The sequence below is a fragment of the Emydura macquarii genome, unplaced genomic scaffold, assembly GCF_026122565.2.
Source record: "Emydura macquarii macquarii isolate MOO-44397 ecotype Brisbane River unplaced genomic scaffold, CSIRO-AGI_Emac_v2 contig_1477, whole genome shotgun sequence".
Lineage (NCBI taxonomy): Eukaryota > Metazoa > Chordata > Testudines > Chelidae > Emydura > Emydura macquarii.
Genome location: NW_027131614.1, coordinates 20,390,501 through 20,411,789, shown reverse-complemented (window position 1 = coordinate 20,411,789; position 21,289 = coordinate 20,390,501).

Genomic DNA, 21,289 nt, shown 5'->3' with positions numbered 1-21,289 from the left:
ATGATACCCAGGGAAGAATGAATCAACCAACAGCCCCTTGTTACTGTAAGGAAACACCTTAACAGGATAAGGGAGGAGAACCCTACCATATGAAAGAAATGTTGGTGTGTCTCTAATACTGTAAGGTGCTCAGATTCCACTGCACTAACCATTGTAGAGGTGTTTATTTAGTGATCGACTGCCCCATGCCATGCAGGGGTGGTAGAAGAAGAAAGTAAGGATTCCCTTTTCACATCCTGCCTCCACACATGACTCAAACACAGGCCTTCAGGAATCAGACCCTGTATGGGAGGAAGAGCAGGGACTGCTAGTGAGATGTCCTCCTTTCCTCCCACACTGCACCACTGGCGGAAAGAGTGTTGGTACATTCATGGCTATGACCACCTATGCACTGGCCAGCAGAGTTAGCCAGAAGTTTGAAGAGAGAAAGCTGCACCCCTTAAAGGGTGTAGTAAATTCCCCCCATCCTAATGCAATAGGAGAAAATCAGGGCTGTCCATTTAGGGCCTGATCCAACACCCATTGAAATCAATGGAAAGTCTCCCACTGACTTCATTAGACTTCAGACCCATAATACACAATGTAGCCCATAATAAATAAATTGGAATTAAGCGATTATTTCTTATGCATTGTTGATTATGTTAACCCTTGAGTTGTGCATCCTACTCATAAATTCTAGCGTTAACTTGGCCCACACAGTGCCTAGTTTCCTTTGCAATCTACTTTTTTCTTCATTTCTTTCAAAATAACATGCCATCCTTCCAACACAAACAGCGAAGGGAAATAGATGAGTGGGTACGTCATTGCAAAACTATCTGAGGCAGCAGGCTTCTGAAATGTGTTAAAATCCCAATCACAACATCCATTTTGCGTTTGCCAGTGTCTGATGGATATCCTTGTCATTTATGTATTTTTTTGGCCATTTCCCTTGAAATAGTTTAAATATAATTACCTTTTTTAAGCATAGTTTCCTATAAAACAGCTGGAGTCAACAAGCAATTGTCCAAAAATAAGCTGATAGATAACAAAGTTTAACAGTTTGTATAAGAGAGACTTTCTGCTAGAAACTGACTTCATAGTCCGAGAGCCAAGTGTGAAAGAAGATAAACTCTGTACCTTCTTATGAGAGTTTTTAACTATGAAATCTAGATCACAGTATTTCAACAGATTTCTTAGGATTGTTATGACACTTCAATAGACATTCTTAGTTAAATTTAACTAAATGCCAAAAGCTTACTGATACGTTACTTTTAAAAAAATGATATATGTAATTTAAAGTGTGGTCAAAAAGGATTTATGGTTGAAATGGCTCCAATAAGGCCCCCTGTGATGCAGAAGAACTTGTTTTAAAGAAGCACAAAAATCTGGCCACTTTGTATATATTTTCTGTCCTACCATTTTTCAGTTCGCAGATCACTCAAAGGGACACTTTGTAATTAAAGTAACCAGAAAACGGATTTATAGAACGTCTGCCATAGTCATTGTCATAGATTATAAGGTCAGAAGGGGATCTTAGTGATCATTTGGTCTGACTGCCTGCATAACACAGGCCATAGGATTTACCTGAATTAATTCCTGTTTGAAGTAGATCATATCCTTTAGGAAAACATCCAATCTTGTTTTAAAAATCCAAAATGCCTTTCCCATCCCACCTTAAGTCTCTTAATGTGGCTCACAATCCCTATGGTACCTACAGTTGAGCTCCCCTAACACAATAGCGAAACTTCACCACTAACCTGAGCCTATGCAATGATGACTCATCATCTAACCTGAATATGATCCAAACATAAAGGTTCCGGTCTTCCCAACTGTTTCCTCTTGTGTGTCAGAAAGCAGGACTCTCATCTATAGAATATGTGCCTTGGTGGCTGAGACAAGAGCAGGCGGTGTGTCTGAGGTCTGTAGGAGACCCATTTCTTTTAAAAAAAAAACTTTTTTGTTACAATAAAATGTTAAAATACAATATCACAAATTACTTATTCAGGATCAGGTTAATAGTGAGAGAACCTGACCACAGATTCTGGCTTGCTGACTGGGGAGCCCTGTTTCTCTGAATACACTAAAAAGGGGAAGCAAATTTCTAAATGTCTATCCTCCTGTGGTGCATCTCTTGCGTGTGAAAGCTTTTCCATTACAAGAACAGTCCATATTTTACTATACCACAATTCCATACAAAGAGAAGTACAAAGTCTTGCTGCCAACAATAAAAGAGAAATTAATTTATCTTTTAATTAATAGAAACTAATTTGTCACTTGTTTAAAATGTAGACCCTTTAGTGAAGCATTAAGCAAGCAGATCAGAGGCTTTCTAGGAAGACAGCATTTTGGCTGATCTTTCTCTTCCCATTTGCTGTCTTTTTTCCTCCTTATCACAAAAACAATTTGCATCTCTTCTTTTGACCGTCTTTTGGTTGGTTCAAATGTTGACTGATCCTCCTTGTTTATTTGTGGCTATTGCTGAAACTGCAGGTCTCACACTACTTCTTCAACTAGTGCAATTGTTCCATTTTCATATGCCATCAAAGTCATGTTGAATTGACTATTCCTTCTCTTGGCCACTACCTGTGCTATTTAAAGCAAACAAACAAGCAATCCACTACCTATTATTGTCAAGATTTAAAAAGGGATTAGACCTATATATGCATAACAATAATAATCGGAATTGTTAGAGTAAATATTACTGTAAGACTTTGGGCCATCCCTCCCTGTCCATCTGGGAGAAGGCCATGCTCCTCACTACAGTACTTCTGTGGGTTTAAAGGCCCAAAGGGCGGAATTAGCATTCAAGGGTCTCCGGCCCCTCCGGCAGGGGCAGAGTTATCAAGTGGTCTGTAAACTCCAGCCCCAAGGGAAGGAGGCAGAGTGGCCAAGCAGTCTGTGGGGTCTGGCCCTTCCAGCAGCGGCAGAGGAAACAAGCAATTTCTGGTCCCCCGCCCACAGGCTGGGTGGGGCACTTAAGCAGTCTATGGCTCTGGGCCCTCAGGTTTGGCAGGGAAATTAAGCAGTCTAGGAGTTCCCAAGCAGGGGGCGAGCACCAACAGGCCTCCTGGCCTAAGATGACAATTACAAATAAATGAATTTTGGATGAGATACAGACTTTTTGCTTCAGGGCATAAGACAGCCTCTAACTATTGGGAATGAGGAAGTATATTCCCTGGGGACAGGTTTCTTTGAAAGTGTCATGGCTGGAGACAGGTTACTGTACTAGATGGACCACTGGTCTGATCCAGGAAGGCAGGTCCTATGTTCATGTGCTAACATGTTTCTTTCATCATGCACATATCCATGGATTTACCTTAGTTTGACATACAACCTTGGGCTTTTGACACAAGTATGAATCAGTAGTGGCTCCAATGAAGTCAATGGTATTGTTACACCAGTGTAAAACTGATGTGAGATCAAAATCAGACTATGATATTTGGGGTCATAAGTCAGAGTCTTTAGGTATATCCCAATATATGCCTCTATAGGACCTTCTATAAAGGCAGTTTCCAAATGAACTATGGGCTTCCTGGTCCAAAAAAGGAACATGGGCCTGCTAGGAAGATGCTACACTGAAAAGTAAATGAGGCAAAGAACGTATTTTATTATCAGGAAATAATCAGTTTTCTCATCAAGAAATTATACTACCTGGGGTAGATTAATAGGTGGCAACTATTAATGTAAATAGGTGTAAGTGTGTGTAATTCACATGCCACGGGGATGGAAGAGTGGATGGAGGGTAGATTTACAGTAAGGAAAAGCAATGCCCAGCAGGGTTTTAAGAAGGTGTAAAATAAACTAGATGGACTTGCTTTATCTTATACTTTCCTGCATGTTGCTTTTTCCTGCTACAAACCCATTTCTCTGTCCACCTCTGTGTGAAACTTATATAATCATTTATATTATCTTGGCATTTGACCCAAAAAACTCTCTTAATTTTGTCCAAACCCATTCTAAATCTTGTTCCATGGATGGAGGAATTTCTTCTTCCTTCTCTGGGTGAATATGAATCTTTCTTTAACTGGGGCCAGAACTTACTATTGGCATTAGTGCATGTAGATATCTATTTGGGTTTGTGTGAACACAAATCTCTGTTTTTATCACTAAACCACAAAGAAAAGGGAGTACAGCAGGGATACATGTTAATATGTTCCCTGAATTCCCTGTGGGAAAGGCCTTTATCTCTGTCACTTGTAGCACGTACGCTTTGTAAATAAACTGGAGTTTTCACTTCCCTGCTTTGTTACTGAGAGCTATGGTCAGGGACTGGAGCCATTCTGTCCTTTCTGTGAAAGGACACTTGTTTATGTGTCGTCTAGAAAATTGGGGGAGGAGGGGTCAGCATGCCAGAGGATGTGCAGTTGAACGTGTCATGTCAGCACAACATATCTTGTCTGTCTTTTCACTATTTGAACAGTTTGGATGATCCCTTGTATAACAAAGCAGGTCTTACAGGCCAAATTCCCATTGGCAAAGGAATGTAAAACAATTTCTTACATTGTTAGGAACAGATTTTGAACTCAGTCACATAGGTGTAAATCTGGAGTAACTAACTATTGATTTCAATTCTGGATTTATACTGGTATAATTGAGGGCTTGTCTACATGAACAGTTAGACCATGGCAAGCTGAGATGTGAATCTACCTTGCAATAGCCTGCTAAAGTCTAACTGTTCATGTGCATCCCATGCATTAACAGTTCATTAGAGCATTTAGATCTATCCGTCTTTGAAAGAGGATTACATCAAAGTGCATTAGCAGACTGTTAATGTGGAGCAGCAGAGTGAATGTGTACAGTTACATCTCGACAGGCTAGTGCAGGCTAGATTCACATCTTGGCTTGCCACAAACCAAATGTTCATATAGACAAGCAGAGTTCTGAATCTGGCCCTATGTCTTCAAGCTGACAAAAGTTAAAATTACCAACCAGTTGCAATTACTATCTATAAAAATAAGGACCAATCAATTGTGTGATCCTATGAGGTGCTGATTGCTTCTTCCAAACTGCTAAGCACCTTCCACTCCCTGTGAAATGTTGAGCATCCTCGACTCCCATTGCAATCAATGGATCTGACCCTACGGGACAATGCCATTTTAGCTCTGCTGGAGTATGATGGATGGTATCTAGTCCTTTGGGCTGTCTGTATATTGTTCCAATATGCTGATGACATATGATGGTTATAGAATGATATGAGAGGAAAATAGGATAATAAAATAATAATAGAATAATTGGACAGGCAGCAGTTTGTAGTATATGCCTATTAGTGCAACTGTAACCCTACTGGTCAGTATGTGATTTGCATTCTCCTCTCTGGGCCTGATCCACAGAGGACATGTGTGTGTGACAGGTAGAAGTTTAGGGACTTAATCCTTTAGCTCAGGCCATGGGGTATCATTCTTTATCTTGGGAGGTCCTGGGTTCAATCCCCAGTGGCAACCATGATTATTATATAAGTCCATCATTGTATAAGTCCTAAAATGGAACATCCCTACAAAATGTCCAGCTAGCAGCTTGGGCAACTGAGAAAGTATAGGCTTTAGGTTACCTATCACACACCCTTTATGACAAGACAGTCTTCAGACTTTAGCATTCGTTGTGTACATCTTTAGGTCATGACAAATATATAGAATGGCTTGAAATTTCTGTTACTGTACGTAGGTGCCTCTTTTCAGATATACTTTATATGGCGCAGGTATTTCCGAACAGCAATTGTTTAAAGAAATTATATTCTACAATGGCAAGTAACCATTTTCCAGAATTGTACACACTGTATAGTAATGAGCAGAACTAAAGTGTGCTGTTGACTTGAGACTCCAAGTAGGAAGAACAAACTCTGTTAGGTTAATGTAAGAACCCAGGTTTGTTTTATCTTCCAGTGTAGGTTACATTGTAAGTTCTCTGGGGCAGGGACTGTGTTTGTTCAATGTCTGTACAGCATTTACCACAATAGGGTTCCAGGTCCATGATTAGGGCTCCTATGAGTTGCTGCAATATAAATAATGTTGATCAGGCTCTACTTTCAAGCTACCTTGTGAGTTCCCTTCTTTCCCTCAGAGAAAACCTTTGAGGCTTTAGGATGTCTACTGAGAGAGGGAGCAGTTGTTGGATTTTTTTGGTTAAAAGAAATATTGGTTTTTGATAAAGTCCCCAAAAATAACATCATTTAATTTGAAGCCCTGAGGTTCACTTGACCTGTTACTTGAAAATACACTGCTCTCGTTCTGATGTAATTTTGAAACTGGGTCTTGTGCCATGACTTGGAGTTAAATCAGGAGCAGGCATATTTTAAAGTGACAGGTCTAATTTTCAAACACAGCCTCATTGTTCCAAATTAAATAATTATCTGAGGACGTAATCCAGTGCTTTTAATGTGATCATTCTTGATAAACTCTCACAAGCCCCAAAGCCTATGCCTAGGAAAAGTAAAAACCTTCTGAGAGATTCTTGGAATAGGAGCCTCATCTGGAAGCAACATCTGAGGTGTGAGTGAATATGTTAAAAACTCTCAGAATCTAGCACCAATCCCTCCCCCAAAGTTTCTACCCTATCTTTTTCAGAACCTGAAGGGCATTTTCCCTGTTCTCCATTTAACTATCACACACAAATATACATATGCTCTGGTCAAGTGACCACGTATCTGATCTTTAATGGCTGCCCCTTATTTGGTGCCTCATGTCCCATAAAGAGGTGCTGAGAAGCATATGATGATCAGATAAAAAATATTTTCAAGCAATAATCGTGCAAAGGATGATGCACTGATACATCAGCATGGGTTTGTACCATGACAACACTCTTGTACGCTGCAGTTACTAAAATGAATTACAATTGTCTGGGCACGGAAACATCTCCTAACTAGCTCCTGGGAAATGTGCATGCATTGTAGAAATCAAACAACTTGTTCCAGTGGATTAATAAAAGAGATGCTTGTTGAAATTTCAGAAAATCCCTATATGAACTCTGGCTTGGTTCCCAGTATTTTATCTGGTTTGTTTCCTTAAGAATTAATGAGTTCAGGCCTCGTCCTGTGGGGATATTCAGCACCCGAAACTCTCCTTGACTTCAGGGGCCATTGCTGCTGAGAGGGAAAGGAAACCTGTCCACATATCTTGGAGAGGGGCAGAGTTGCACGGAATCCTCCACAACAAAATAAATTGCACACCACCGTGCAGACTCAAAATTAATTTCCCCAGCTGGTAATGGTACCTAAGTGGTAGGACTGCTAGAGCTCAGATTTTCCAGCCACATGAGCAGGCCCATATTGCCAGTCCTCTGTAGCCAAAATAAACAGCAGTACCACTGTGCTCGTTTACGTTAAGACTGCCCTCCACACACGGAGGTCTGGCCGCATTTCTCTTGTTCAGGAACAGCATCAGAGGGACAAAAACCTATGGTATCATCCATTTGATTCTTTTTTTCAAGTCAAAGGGTCTGATTCTTCATTGCCCTGCACCTTAGGTATTTAATCATTTCCCCTACACACGGTAGGTGTTTAACACAACTCATTCTGATTTGATAACATCTGACATCCATTTTGTACTGGTATAAATGTCTATACAAGATGTAGAGAATCAGGCTTGAAATTCTTATTTTCCTAAAACTTAAACCGTAAAGAGCATGTTACCAATGTTTCCTCTTGTGCAGCTTAGAAGAAACTTCACTCCAGTAGTGTGACTGCTAGACGTTAAGCAAATCTGCGTTAGCTATAACAGATTCTGAGGTGGAGAAGAAGTGGGAGATAGACAAGGAACTATCACAAAGGTCTTTTCTACACTGGACACAGCCCTGGCCACAGTCATCTGTGTTAAGGCATCCATGTAGCCACACCGGTGCCGAAGCCTAGCTCATACAGCAGTGATTTATGCTGCTGCCACTTATCTAACTTGAAACTAAGGTAAACTACACTTCTGAAGATTGTGGTTTTACTTGCCTACACTAAGGATTTGCACCAGCTGCTACCTGAATGGCTGAAATCCTCAGTGCAGACAAGGCCTGAGTATATAATTAAACCTCTACATATTTAGTACGTCAAAAGTTCATTATTACAGCATCTAGCATAGTCGGGTCCTGGTTCGTGACAAGGAGTACTAGGTGCTATGGTAATGCAAACAACTTCATGGAAAGAGATCAAACTGCTGATAGAAGCTTGTGCTGGCTGGTTGTCAATTGCCAAAGTTTTCTCTCTTTACTTAAACAAGGTGAGGAAGCTCTAGAAGAGTAAATAAGTGAAATTCTCTAGAGCAAACCTGGAATCCCACAGGTTCTGCATCTTAGCCAGAGTTGTCAAAACAATTTACCTTTCAAAAGATGGATAAAAGTTTCAATAATGCTTAGGCACTCAAGTCCCATTAACTGTCAATGAGACTTGGGATCCCAAGTGACTAAGTCACTTAATAGCTTTTGAAAAGGCTACCCAAAATTTAAAATATGAAACTGCAGTATGTGTCATATTGCACCAAAACTGGGTGGGAATTAAATTCTGAGGCCAGAAAGATCTTCTGCTAATCATAGAATCATAGAGTTGGAAGGGACCTCAGGAGGTCATCTAGTCCAACCCCCTGCTCAAAGCAGGACTAACCTCAGCTAAATCATCCCAGCCAGGGCTTTGTCAAGCTGCATCTTAAAAACTAATCAGACAGCATTAAGCATTTTGTCTGCAAAGTGGTGCTCTTCATCAGTTGTTCACAGAATAAACTAAGGAGAACTGTGGTTTTTTTGTATGTACTAACAGAGATGATAACAAATGGTTGTATTGTTTTGCTCTGTGAATGCGTGTTGCATTCTGTGATACTGTGTAGAGTCTTTGCATTACCTCAGGTTCGTTATAAAAAAGAGTTGCATCTTAAATGAAAGGAAATACACAGAATACAGCATTCTCCACACTGTCTGCTTTTCCTCCTGAATAGTTTGTATCAAAGGATCCATACTACATTAGTTACCTGACTAGTAGAAAACTATAAACATTCACTGGGGTGTATTAAGATATTCCTTACAAACAGCTTTCAGAAGGATGGGCCCTTTTGTCAGTGGGTAGTCATTAAAATTTGGTTAATTTTGTTTGTGAACTGCTACTATGTTTTATACTTGGCTCAGGAATTGAAGGTGGTTTGAATCATTTAAACCAGTTTCTTGAAGTTCTGCTTAATATGAGAAGCCTATTTGTGATCAAACAAGCAGAATCAACATATGGAACATTTCTGAGATCCTGGAATGTAACTTTAAGAAATTACAACAGTTACAAATTGAGAGCCAAAACCCTGCCTTACACAAAGTATACTTATGATAAATTAAGGTCTTACTGACCTAATAAAAAGCTACAGATTGATATTCCTTTTGTTGAGCAGCCTGTAATTTCATTACTTTTATTGACAGTAATTATAACAAGCTGAATTTATGGAGGCCATAAAGAAAAGTTAGTGAACCACATGAAAATGTCAACATGCTCACTTTGGTATGAGCAGTCTCAGGATATTTTTTTCTCTTGTGATTTTGTTCCAGGGCAGTTCTTCTTAAAATCTGAGGAGCATAACTTTAGAATTTCCCCATACCAATTCCAGTTTTTTTAAATAAAACGATGGCTTCTTGTCTCCTTAGGATTTCAGGCATATCCTCGAACTCTTCCCTTACGATTGTAAAATTGATCAGCTTGCCATTTCACATAGTTACAATTCCATCAGTTATATCACCTCCCTCTATCCCCATCCCATGAGGTAGGTCTAAAGTTTGACTGAGGATTTTCAGTTCTCCTTTTTGTATGTTTTGAAATAATTTAACTGTGTCGGCCAAATTCTGCGCCTCTTAGTCAGGCAAACTGCCCATTTACTCAGTTACTGGAAGGTTTGCCTGTGCTAGGATTACAAGAGTGGCCTTCGCCTTGATCATGTGCCAGGGTTTGTACATGTAGGTGTCAAGTTTACTAGTATGGGAGTGTTTGTACAAACAAGCTGATGTAATGCTACTATGAGTACCACAGCAGGGCTGGAAACAGATCAGCACCACCTGAAAAAAGTATTCAAGAATAAGAAATTAGTATAGAAGGGCACATGCCTGGTACTTCTTCCAAATTAGCAGCATTTCTAAATAAAATGGAGACCCAGTTTTGTATAAAGTGGGAGGCATAAATAAGAGGTAATGTGTTTTGGCAAAGAGGGCACTATACTGTGGCTAAGAGACCACAGTTCTAGTCCCAGCTCTGCCCCCAGTCTTCTGGGTGATGTTGAGCAAGTCTCTGTGTGCTTTTATTTCCCAACCTGCCCTTTGTCTGTCTCATCTGTACATATTGTAAGCTCTTTGGGGGCAAGGACTGTCTCTTGCTATGCAGTTGTACGGCTTCTAGCAAAATGAAGCCTTCAGGCACTATCCTCATAGTACCATTACACTACTGAACTGAAATCAATCATTTGGCAAGGATAGTCTAAAGACACATCATAGTTCAATTCCAAAATGCTTTCGTATTAACAATTCCTGAAAGAAACTAAAGATGAGGACAACATTGTTAAAAAGAGAGAGAGAAGCTCCTCATCAAAACAGCGACAGTCTCCTGGGCCATTTGAGAGCGATGCAAGCAGGCAGGAAAACATATTAAAGAGAGTTAAATATGCCACTGAAGATCAAGAATAAAGAGAATTGGTTTTTACAGCCCTGATGCCCTGGGCAGAGAGAGAAAGATTTTATTTTCCACAAGACGTCACGTATTGAGTCATGTTAGTGACCATGTCCTAAGAAAACCAGACAGAGTGTATGTAGGACTGAAAGAAACTGTAACTGACGGAGTAATTTCTTTTAAAAATATTCAAAATCTGTTAATAAATGATGTTTGAAAATTAAAAGTATTTTCTTAGAGAAATCTAAATAGCTTAAAAGTAGGGATAGCTCCCTAGCCACAACCATGGGGCTAATTATGCTAATGCCTACATTAAGCCTCTAAATTTACAAAAATGATTGAGTAATTGCATGAAAGGATCTCCAGACTTTGGGAAATGATGATGAATTTGTGAAATTATTAACATTCAGGCAAAATGTTGCACAGCAAAATCTTTATAAATGTTTTGTTACCCACAAAAAAATATATATATAGTATAATTTTACTAGCCAATTTTACTTCTACTACTAAACAAGTCCTAGGTGCTAATTCACTTTAATGGTCATGATCCTGCATTCTTTCTACTTCCAAAACTCCCACTATGTAGTATTTTCTCAATTTCCAATATAGGCAAATATTTAAAAATGCTCCCAAATTTGCAGTCATGTTTTTGTGCATGAAATCATTTGCAAGAAGAGGTATCCCCCTTGGGGAGATTTTTGGAAACGCCTGACAACTGATGCAATTTAGTCTACTCCAAGGCAAAACAGAAATCTTTTAAGACCCCCAAGAATTGTCGCCGGGAATGATTTAATCAAATCCAGACAAGGAATCACCCCCTTAGACTGTAAGTAGGGATCTACTAAATTCACAGCATGAAAATCGTGTCATGGACCATGAAAACTGGTCTCCCCCGTGAAATCTGGTTTCTGGCAGAGTGAAGAGTGGTGGCTGCTGGCTGGGTGCCCCCCTCAGAATGCAGCGCCACCTGCAGCAGCGGCACAGAAATAAGGATGGCAAATAACCTGCGTAATACAGCTGCAAAATTTGCTATCTATGCCATGACCAACCCACACAAAATGTGTGATTTCTCTACATTTTCAGTAGACTCCTAGCTATAAGGGATCCTCAGGAGGAATTCTGACTACTCCACCACTCTTTTGCAAAAAGCAACATGTTCTCCTCTGCACTACCTAAATGAGCTGTCTAGGTGGAGAGGAGAAGATGGACATGGCTCCGGCTTTGCTAGCTCCCTAGCTGATGGCAACACTGCCTGAGCTTGCTTTCCAAACTGAACTGTCCTACACTTTTAGCATATGGTTTTATAGCTGACTATTTTGACAGGGGATTTTAGCAAGCCACTGAGGTTATAACCTGTCCTTTCTGAAAGTGCTTTGGAATCTCTAACTTCCACCTTGACAACTATCAGAGATGTGCAGAAGGGACTTTGGTTTAATGTCTCGCCCCAAGAATGACCCTTTTTACTACTTGGCCTCTAGAGGGCTTTGTATGTGCTAACATTTATGTTAAAAATCTCCCCCATTGCACCTTCATTGGTACAGCTCCAATGACAGTAGCATTAGTATAGACTGACTACCAGCTTTTTAGCCACTGTGTTTTCTACATTGTGTCATCTAACCTTGAGAAAACTCCGCTTAAAACACCAACAGCCATTGGATGCCAGCCTTCACTAGTGCTGCCATTGGTGGTAATGCCCTGGTGTGTGATTTTAACCAAATTACTAGCATGGAAAAGGACTAACCAGCACTGGGTAAGAGACCGTCTTTAATCCAGAGGTTTAAAGCTCCTTGTCTTTAATGTGTTTCATAGTACATTGGGTAACATGAATAGGGAAAATTAATTTTGTGTATGTAGTGCAACTTTTGTGGAAGTTTCCAGATGGGGTTATTGCAGATGGTCTTGCTTGTTTATCTGGACATATAGTAGTTAGCTCTTAAAGAAATGCTTATTATTAGCTGTGGTGCAATTTTTTTGGATGCTGTGTATATCCCAGTAAAGTCTGTTTTACCTGAATCTGCCCCTCCAAATAAGAATAATTTTTTAGGTACAGAGCTGCTGTTTACAGGTTGTATGCAAACAAACAAAACACCACATGGAGTCCAAACAAGTGCAAGCACTTTCTGTTGTCTGTGTAACTAGAAATTCTATTTCTAAAATTTATGGAGTGCAGTAAGCCAGGAACTGTTTAATATACTACATTAAGTTACGGCCAATTCATACATTCTATTCAGAACTTTTTTTTTTTTTTGTAAATTGATTGTTTCTTATGAGTTTTTAACCCAGGACATGCTAGAAAATAGCTGTTTATATCAATCCAGTTAATTAATATGGGTAAATAGCTTACACCAAAGAAAAAACATATGAAAGATTCAATTTTAAATAAAAACAACGAGAGTTCTGTAGCACTTTAAAGACTAACAAATGTAATTTCAGCAGGCATAAGCTTTCGTGGGCTTCAGCCCACTTCTTCAGATGCAATTGGTAGAAACCAACTGCATCTGAGGAGGTGGGCTGAAGCCCACGAAAGCTTATGCCTGCTGAAATTACATTTGTTAGTCTTTAAAGTGCTACAGAACTCTCATTTTTGCTGTATACAGACTAACACAGCTACCCTTTTGGAACTCTTCAATTTTAAATGACAGTTTTCTGAAAGAATAGTGGAAGGATGTCACTGAAATCATGTACAATTAATCTAGAATAAAAACAGCTCAGCATTTCTATAATATAGGTGCTATTTAGGTTAAGGAAAAACTTTGGATTGGTTGCTGTAAAAAGACCTCACTTCTTGTGCATTACTTTATTTCCTTACATTATGGTGCTGTAGTGTCTGTCAGTAAGTGGAGTGTGAGTCAACCTCCCATCTCCCAACTTCACTGTACAGATACATAACTGCAAATCAGCTACTGTACTGGAAGATGTGAGTATATGCAGTATATGTATTTATATCGATACAGAAGAACACAATATGTGAGTACACGTAATATATATGTATATGTATTTATATGTATAAATATACAAATACACACAATTAACACAGGACTAGATCCTCAACTAGTGTAAACTGGCTTGGCTCAATTCAGTTTATATCTGGAGGGGGCCTGCCCCATGTACTGAAGTATGTCATGATGTGTGGCACTTAACTGGGTGGAATAGAAGAACATCCCATTCCTGTACATTAACTTCCCTTAGCTTACCATTTCTGCCTGTACAGATGCAAATCATGTAATAGGTTCATTGTCTTTCTCTCAGTTTTGCTTCCCTTAATGATCATTTAGATTTGCATGTGTCTACTCTTCTATTTGCTTACAACAGGGATGGCTTATCTTCCTTTATGCCCCATTCCCTCTTCAGTTATACCTTTGCCCTACTCTATAGATTTCACTAAACATGACCATTTTAGAAGGCAATAAACCTAATAACTGCAGCTATGTCTCTTTGCTCTCTTACTATTTTCTCTTTACTAACCTGACTTTTCCAGTATTTTAATGATCCTCATGGAGCCAATTGCCACCAGCTCTTTTGTGTCTCCCTTCATATAGGGGGTTCCTATTCTTCAGCCCTGCTGACGGATGTCAAGTTGGAGGTCAATATGGTTCCCTATGATAGAATTTAGGTTTTTATTGTTTGTAAAAAATGTAAGAAATTACATCAAAGAAACTGTTAAAAGAAACTAAGATTACAAAGTCAACCACTCAAAAGTTAGGAAATGCCAGAATCAAGGTTGCTTCTGCAACTTTAATTCAGCCTCCTTGTGCGTATGCATTATGATACAGTCATATGGTCATATACTGTTTTTCTGTCGTAAGTGCCATAGGCAATTTGCCCAAGGTCACACAAGAAGTCTGGAAATTGAATGCAGATTGCCTGAGTCCCACTTCAATGCATTACCTTGAAGACCATCCTTCGTCTCCAAAAGACACGTTTGAACTGCTGGGTAGATTGCAATCCTATTCCAAATACTCTGTCTTTAGTATGGTTTTGTTCCCATTCCACAATGCTCTCTTTCCTACAGTAGTGCTTCTGCTAGCTGCTGACGTCATGTGATCTCCATCCTCCGCAGACCTGAGTATTGATTTCTGCACCTCAGTGTGGCACCTCTGAAAATTTTGAAGTCACCGAGTACTGCAACGTATTGATCACAAAACTCTCTGTCGCCAGCTTGCTCTAAAATTAACACTCAAGCTATCACACCTTAGCCCTGTAATATCGTACTGAGGCTTTCAGGGGTGAAAGGTCAGAGATGAAAGGGTTCCAATACTTATTGTTTGTAATCAGACCGGGAGAGAGCAGAACACTTCTGTTTACACCTATCCTCTTACTCCTTTTACTTTTTTTGTTATTTCCTCTAAAGAGAATTCCATAAAGCAGAAGATGGTAGAAGCTAATGTAGCTTGCTATATTCTTTGTAAAAGCTGTACAGATTTAGACTGCATTATCATTAGAGCTGTGCTAAACATCTGAAGGACGATGAAAACTTTGAGGGTTTCAACAGAAGTTTGAAATTTGGTTGTTCCAAAGGCTCAAGAGTTCATTGAGTTCTGCAATCCTAGGCTGAGTTTGGAATTAACCTGAGCCAGCTTGCAGTTAGTGGCAGAAACTATGCAAAACTTGATTTTGCATGGCTGAAAGGTGTTAGGAAAAGGAAAGAGACAGTGTAGCAAGGGCTTTAAACCTCCCTCTGCTCAACTGAGAAAAATGGGAATCTCTTGACACTCCTGTCACCTTTGCACAATTTTGATATGCTTTGGTTTGACTGTGTCTAGGGTGTCCCAATACAGAAATGTTGCCTCCTTTGTTTGGCTTTTATGTTTGTATTTTTAATATTATCTACTTATTTCTCTATCATTTAATTTGAAATTAGTCTTAAAGAATTAAATAGAATTAAAATAAGTTACAAAATCTAGATAATATTTCATTTGAATAACATGGCCTATTGCTAAAAGGCAATCTGTGAACAGGACAATAGGAAGCAGAAATGCCAAGTGTTTCATGCAGAAAGTTGTGGGGCTAAGTAGAAATCATGAATGTTTTTAAGGCTATGCATGCAGCCTTGGTTAAAAGACATGGGACACCTGATTTCAGTTTCTCACTCTGCCAGGCTTTCTCTGTGAACTTGGGGAAACCACATAAGCCCTGATCCTACAAAGCATCTATTTAACATTAAGCACCTGCTTAAATCTGTCCCTGTTCAGAAAAGTACTTAAGCATGTGTTTAAGTCTCATTGCAAGTTAATACCGTTTATTTCAGAGTTTCCCATGTAACTAACCTCTTTGATCAGTGGGAGGGGATGATAAAACCTTAGTGACATTAGTCAGCTAGTGACACTAGTCCCTTGAGCCAAATTAGAAAAGCTATGCAATTACTAAAAATGTTATAATAATATTCCTGCTTCACAGAAACCAGTATACATCATTAAAAATATAGTCTCACCTTTCATCATAGGGATAAGACCTATTTTTCACTTTAACCCTTTTAGTGCTGGCACAGCTCCTGGAGCTCTACCAAGACTCATAGCAGCCTTACTGTCCCTCGCTTGCTTGCTTGCTCTCTTTCACTTTCTAGGGGCAGCTGCCACAGACATGGCTCTGAAAGGTGGGTTGCAGGATATAATTTAGATCTTTCACACACGTTTTAAAAAGAAATTACATGATGGAAAATGAAAAAATGGTCCTTAAACAAATTTCAATCTCAACATCCCAAAGGGGTAGAATGTATAATAGACAAAAGTTAGCAACATAAAGAGAGGAGAATCAAATAGATCAAATTAGATGGGACTTTTAGCACCAAGGTTCCTTTCAGGTTCTGGGTGGGAAGTGGGGGCGAAGAGACTATATTAGCTGTTTTGTGACCAGCTCACTGACAGAGTCCCAGCCTTCACAATGCAGACAGAATGGTGATAAAGTGCATCGGTCACGGTCATGAGTAGCTGCACGCTGTCTATCACATGAATGCAGACGTTCTCCACTAGCAGCCACTGTTTGTTTTTCAATGTTGACACAGAAAGCTGAGATGTTGAGTCTTGTTACCAGCTCCATTGCAGAAAGTGCCACTTCTCTATTCTATGCAGGCAAATATTTACTGGCTGTGGGGACAACCATGTGGATCAGTGCTAAGGAGACAATCACTGAAGTACAGCAAGGTCACTCAAGGGTCATAGCATGGACTGCTACTAGGTTTCTTGTGTTGTTAGTGTATAAAAACAGTATCTGTGACAAGGGAGGAATTCACTTAACCCCTTATGGACTTCTTTACTCGCCTGCAGCGAAAACTCCCACACTAATGAAAGAAAACCTATCAAATGTCTATGAACAAAATGTTTGCAAGGAACCAGTGATTTTGGGTGCCTCTGTGTTTTCATGGTTGCAGAGGAAAGCTTGAAAGTGTGATTCCTAAAGGCTCTCAGAAGCCAAAAGACAAATTTAAAAAAAAAAATTGTTTTTTAAAATTTCATGATTTTTGGAGTCTTACTCAAGATTCTTTGAATGCTTGGGGTTGTCAATACTGTGAAATGTGTGCATAGGCCTCCCCCTTAAAGTTCCTCCATTGCTTACAGTCTAATCTAGTTAATTTTGGTGCCTTAAACACAAGACCATCATTCTGGACTTTTTTATACAAGTGGAGGCTTGGTATTATGGCAATGCCTGCCTTAGATACAATAAAAGAATAATAAAGGTTGATAATTAGTATAATTAAAATAAAATTAATAAATAATAGGTCCAGATATGTGATTATTCAAAACACCAGGATTGTCCCTAAGAGTTATTCCTATCCCACAGTAGCAGCAGATTCACATGGCTATGATGTAGCTGTGGTGAAGCATGGAATGGACTTCCATCTTGAACGGTTCCTTGGAAGTCTTCTTCCTTCAGCAAGAGTAAGTATGGGAGGATTTAGGCTTCTTAAATCCCTCAAAACTGCATCTTCCAGTGTCTTTCTTGGTCACCTCCGTGCTCTGCTTCCTTCAACCTCAGCCCTCTAAACCTTCTATAACAGGGTACCTTCTTCTGCATGTTGGACATGACCCCAACACTTTAGTCATCTTGTTCTGAACTGATGCAAGACTGGTTCCAGAGAGGATGGAGCTAGGCTGTTCTCAATGGTAGCAGATGACAGAACTAGGAGCAGTGGTCTCAAGTTGTAGTGAGGGAGGTCTAGGTTGGATATTAGGAAAAAGCTTTTCACTAGGAGGGTGGTGAAGCACTGGAATGGGTTACCTAGGATGGTGGTGGCATCTCCATCCTTAGAGGTTTTTAAGGTGCTGCTTGACAAAGCCCTGGCTGGGATGATTTAGTTGGGGTTGATCCTGCTTTGAGTAGGGGGTTGGACTAGATGACCTCCTGAGGTCCCTTCCAACCTTAATCTTCTATGATTCTATGCAACTTGCTGGAATCATCTCATCTGTGACAAAATCAAGCAATGGATGTTAAGAGTATGCCATAACTTTTGACACTGAAAACGGTTTTATGGCCATGTTTCTGCTCAATAAAGGGTTTGTTACCACTACCACAGTGAACACTTGTATTTTGTTGTTGCACAGACATCCCAAACAGATGCTTTGGAAAATGCTGAAATGCCATTGACACAAGACCAATCCAGTGTGTGACTTCTTCAGATATAGAACATCCTACTACCAACTGACTACCCAGACAGATAAAACTATTCATCCATTCAGTGTCATTGCCATCTACATGCAGCATTGGCAGGTCGTTCATTTTCTATTTTATAGTGCCATAGATTCTGCAGTCTCTTCCAGCATGAGCTGTAGTTGGTCAGTAGTCCCTTCACATAAAGGAGATGTTATTAAAAAATTGACTAGGGTGAGACAAGGCAGTTAACATCATGTTTATAGACTTTGCAGCTGCTTTTGATTTAGTGCATTGATCAGCATTGTGGATATGGCTACACTAATTTGAGGTGCCTGACGAATTACTGTGTCACGTGGAGGAAGCGTCCGACTGTACATTTAGCTGTCTGAGGCCCAACAGTTGTATTACAGACTGATTTTCAGTACATTGAGGTGTATGCCAGGCATATGTTCTCTCACCTACAGCATTTTACATTCTAATAGACTTTCTGATGACATAGCTGATTGAGGCCAAAGTAGGAGGTATGAAATTTAAGGATTATTCTTTAGAAGATCTTGAGTATGTGAATGATATTGCCTGACTTGGAGAACCTATTCCTATCCACTAAATAATATTCTTCTAATCCCCTTCTATAAAAGATGTATTCTTCTTTTTCTTTCTTTTTAAAAAGTGAACAAGGAAGTTAAATAACAAATGTTTCAATAATTGCCTTTATAACCAGCTCGAAGGTAGACGTACCCAGAATTAAACCAAATAGGAATATTCAATGCTCTTTGAAAAAGTATGTTATTGCTAATCTAAGAGAATAACAGAAATATACTGAAACTGAGAACCATATAAATTAGGCTGATAGTCTCATCTATCAGGGCCAGAGTCTGCCACTCTTCCACTAAGTAGTATCTTATTATGGCCAATCCAACTGTCCATTTTTATTCAGCAAAGCACTTAAGAATGTACTTAAATCCACTCCAGTGGGAGTTAAGCACTTGCTTAAAGTGCTTTACTGAAGAGGGATGAACTTAAACGAGTGCTTTTAAATGCTTTACTGAGGGCTTGTGTTTTAGGATATTGCTTAACTGGAGTAAGGGTAGTAGATACCTGCCACATTGTGCTGCATTTGTTTTGATCTTTTCCATGGTTTAAGTTTTAAAGGAAAAGCTTCAGTTCAAACCCTGAGTGTCTTGTCCTCACTAGTACTATGTGTTATGTTCTTACCGTTACTGAATTGTCTTTTTTAAAATCTTATTTAGTATGTTAGTTGTTGAAATGGCCCCTACTTGCATTTTTGTCATGTTTTCTCAGAGAGTCTGACACCCCCAGAGCATGGGGAAACACTGATGCCACATCCTTGAACTCTTTTGTGTGTTAAGAACAATGTCTCATTTAAACAGAGAACATTGCTCCAAAGAAATCTAATAAAATTCAGGGTGATATCAAATGAAAACCTTTTGAAGCATTAGTCAGCTCCTGTGAATATTTGATTCTGGGTGGAGAGTGGTGATAGCAGCAGGTTGTCATTATTAAAGAGGGAGTGGACTGTAATTTGCACTGAGGGGCAGCAAGGCAGGCTCATCACGAATAATCCTGTCATCAACTCATTTATTGCTTGTGACTTTAAATAGTTCCTGCAGAGCCAGCGTGAATACCATCACCACAGCAAAATGGGGGGGGGGGAAAGGGGGGACTCCTAAAGAAGTCATAAAGTCTGGAGCTCTAGCCAGATTTCCTTTGCAAGGTGAGGTGTGGCCTGCACTGTATGTGTGTGGAACTGCTTGGGAGGGACACACGTGCTCCCCCCAGACTGCAGAACCTAAGACTGGCAATGGGCCAAGCAGTCAGACGCCAGGCTCTGGGCTCTCAGCGCTGGGAGAGGTCGCTCAGCCTGGTTATACAATGGTATTATCTCAGGCCAACCACCGCTGCAGAAACTCTCAATGCTTCCTGTCCTTATGGTAGCAGCACAAACTGTCCGCTTTCCAACCACTTTCTGACACACTCACCAGCACTTGGTCGCCAGACTAGCTGTATAAATGTCTAAAGCTACTTCTTTCCTGGGATTTTTCAGACACTGCATGCAGTAATCCATTGTATTTTTATCCCCTTCTGTCATGCTCAACATGAATATGAGTCACTTGGGGAAAGGGAGTAGCTCCTCATTCAATTTCTGTAAGGCTGGCAAAATCAGCTTTTACAGGAAAAAGCCTTTCGTATCAGTAATGATATCTTTAATACAGGAAAGCATTACATCCATACTAGTTATATAGATGAGATCTATATAAGGGACAGTCCTTTTTTCTGTTGTGATTTTTAATTTATGGATAAGAACCCGGAGTGCTAGGTGGGCTCTTGTAGCTGTATTTTAAAAATGTGAAGTAGTAGTCACAGCAAACCAGCCTCCAGAACTCACCATCCAGAAGTATGTTAAAAACCACTAACATGCCTTTAAAAAGAAAATTAAGAGATCACACACAAAATGAAAGGAAAACCTCCAGTGTAATATAAAGATATTCTGATCACTACAATTAAGTACCAAGGCGATCAAATCACTAGAAAATGTGAAGGGTCTTAAATATAATTTTAAAAATAATAATAAGAAGAAATGGAGAAGGAACTAATATCTTGTTTGTGGTGTATGTAGCTATGTGTCTGTGTTCTATGTTTTGTTCTTGAAATGCATTATGTGTACCAGTCACTAGCCTCAGTGAGAGAGAAATAGAATCTGTATTGTCACTAAAATAATAACTGCAGGCATATTAAAAACTGTCCTTTTAAAATACTTTGACTTAGTAAATGATATAATGAATCAGGAGAATTTTATTTCAAAGAGGCAGATAATCTAGAAAATCCAATTTTAAAAACTGGCTTTCAGGATCTGATGGGACAGATTTTCAATGGTGTAAAATGCAATAGCTCCATTTACTTCATTTGAGTCAGATATGTATTTGAGAGAGACTCCTTTCTCTTGAAAACTAAAACAGAATTAACAAGATACTTAAGCACATACTTAACTGTAAGCATGTGAGTAGGCCCATGGGAGGCAACCCCGGTGGGGTTAAAAAATGTTTCTTATGCTTAATAATGTTAAACATTTAAATAGTCCCAAGTGAGTTTGAGTTTCAT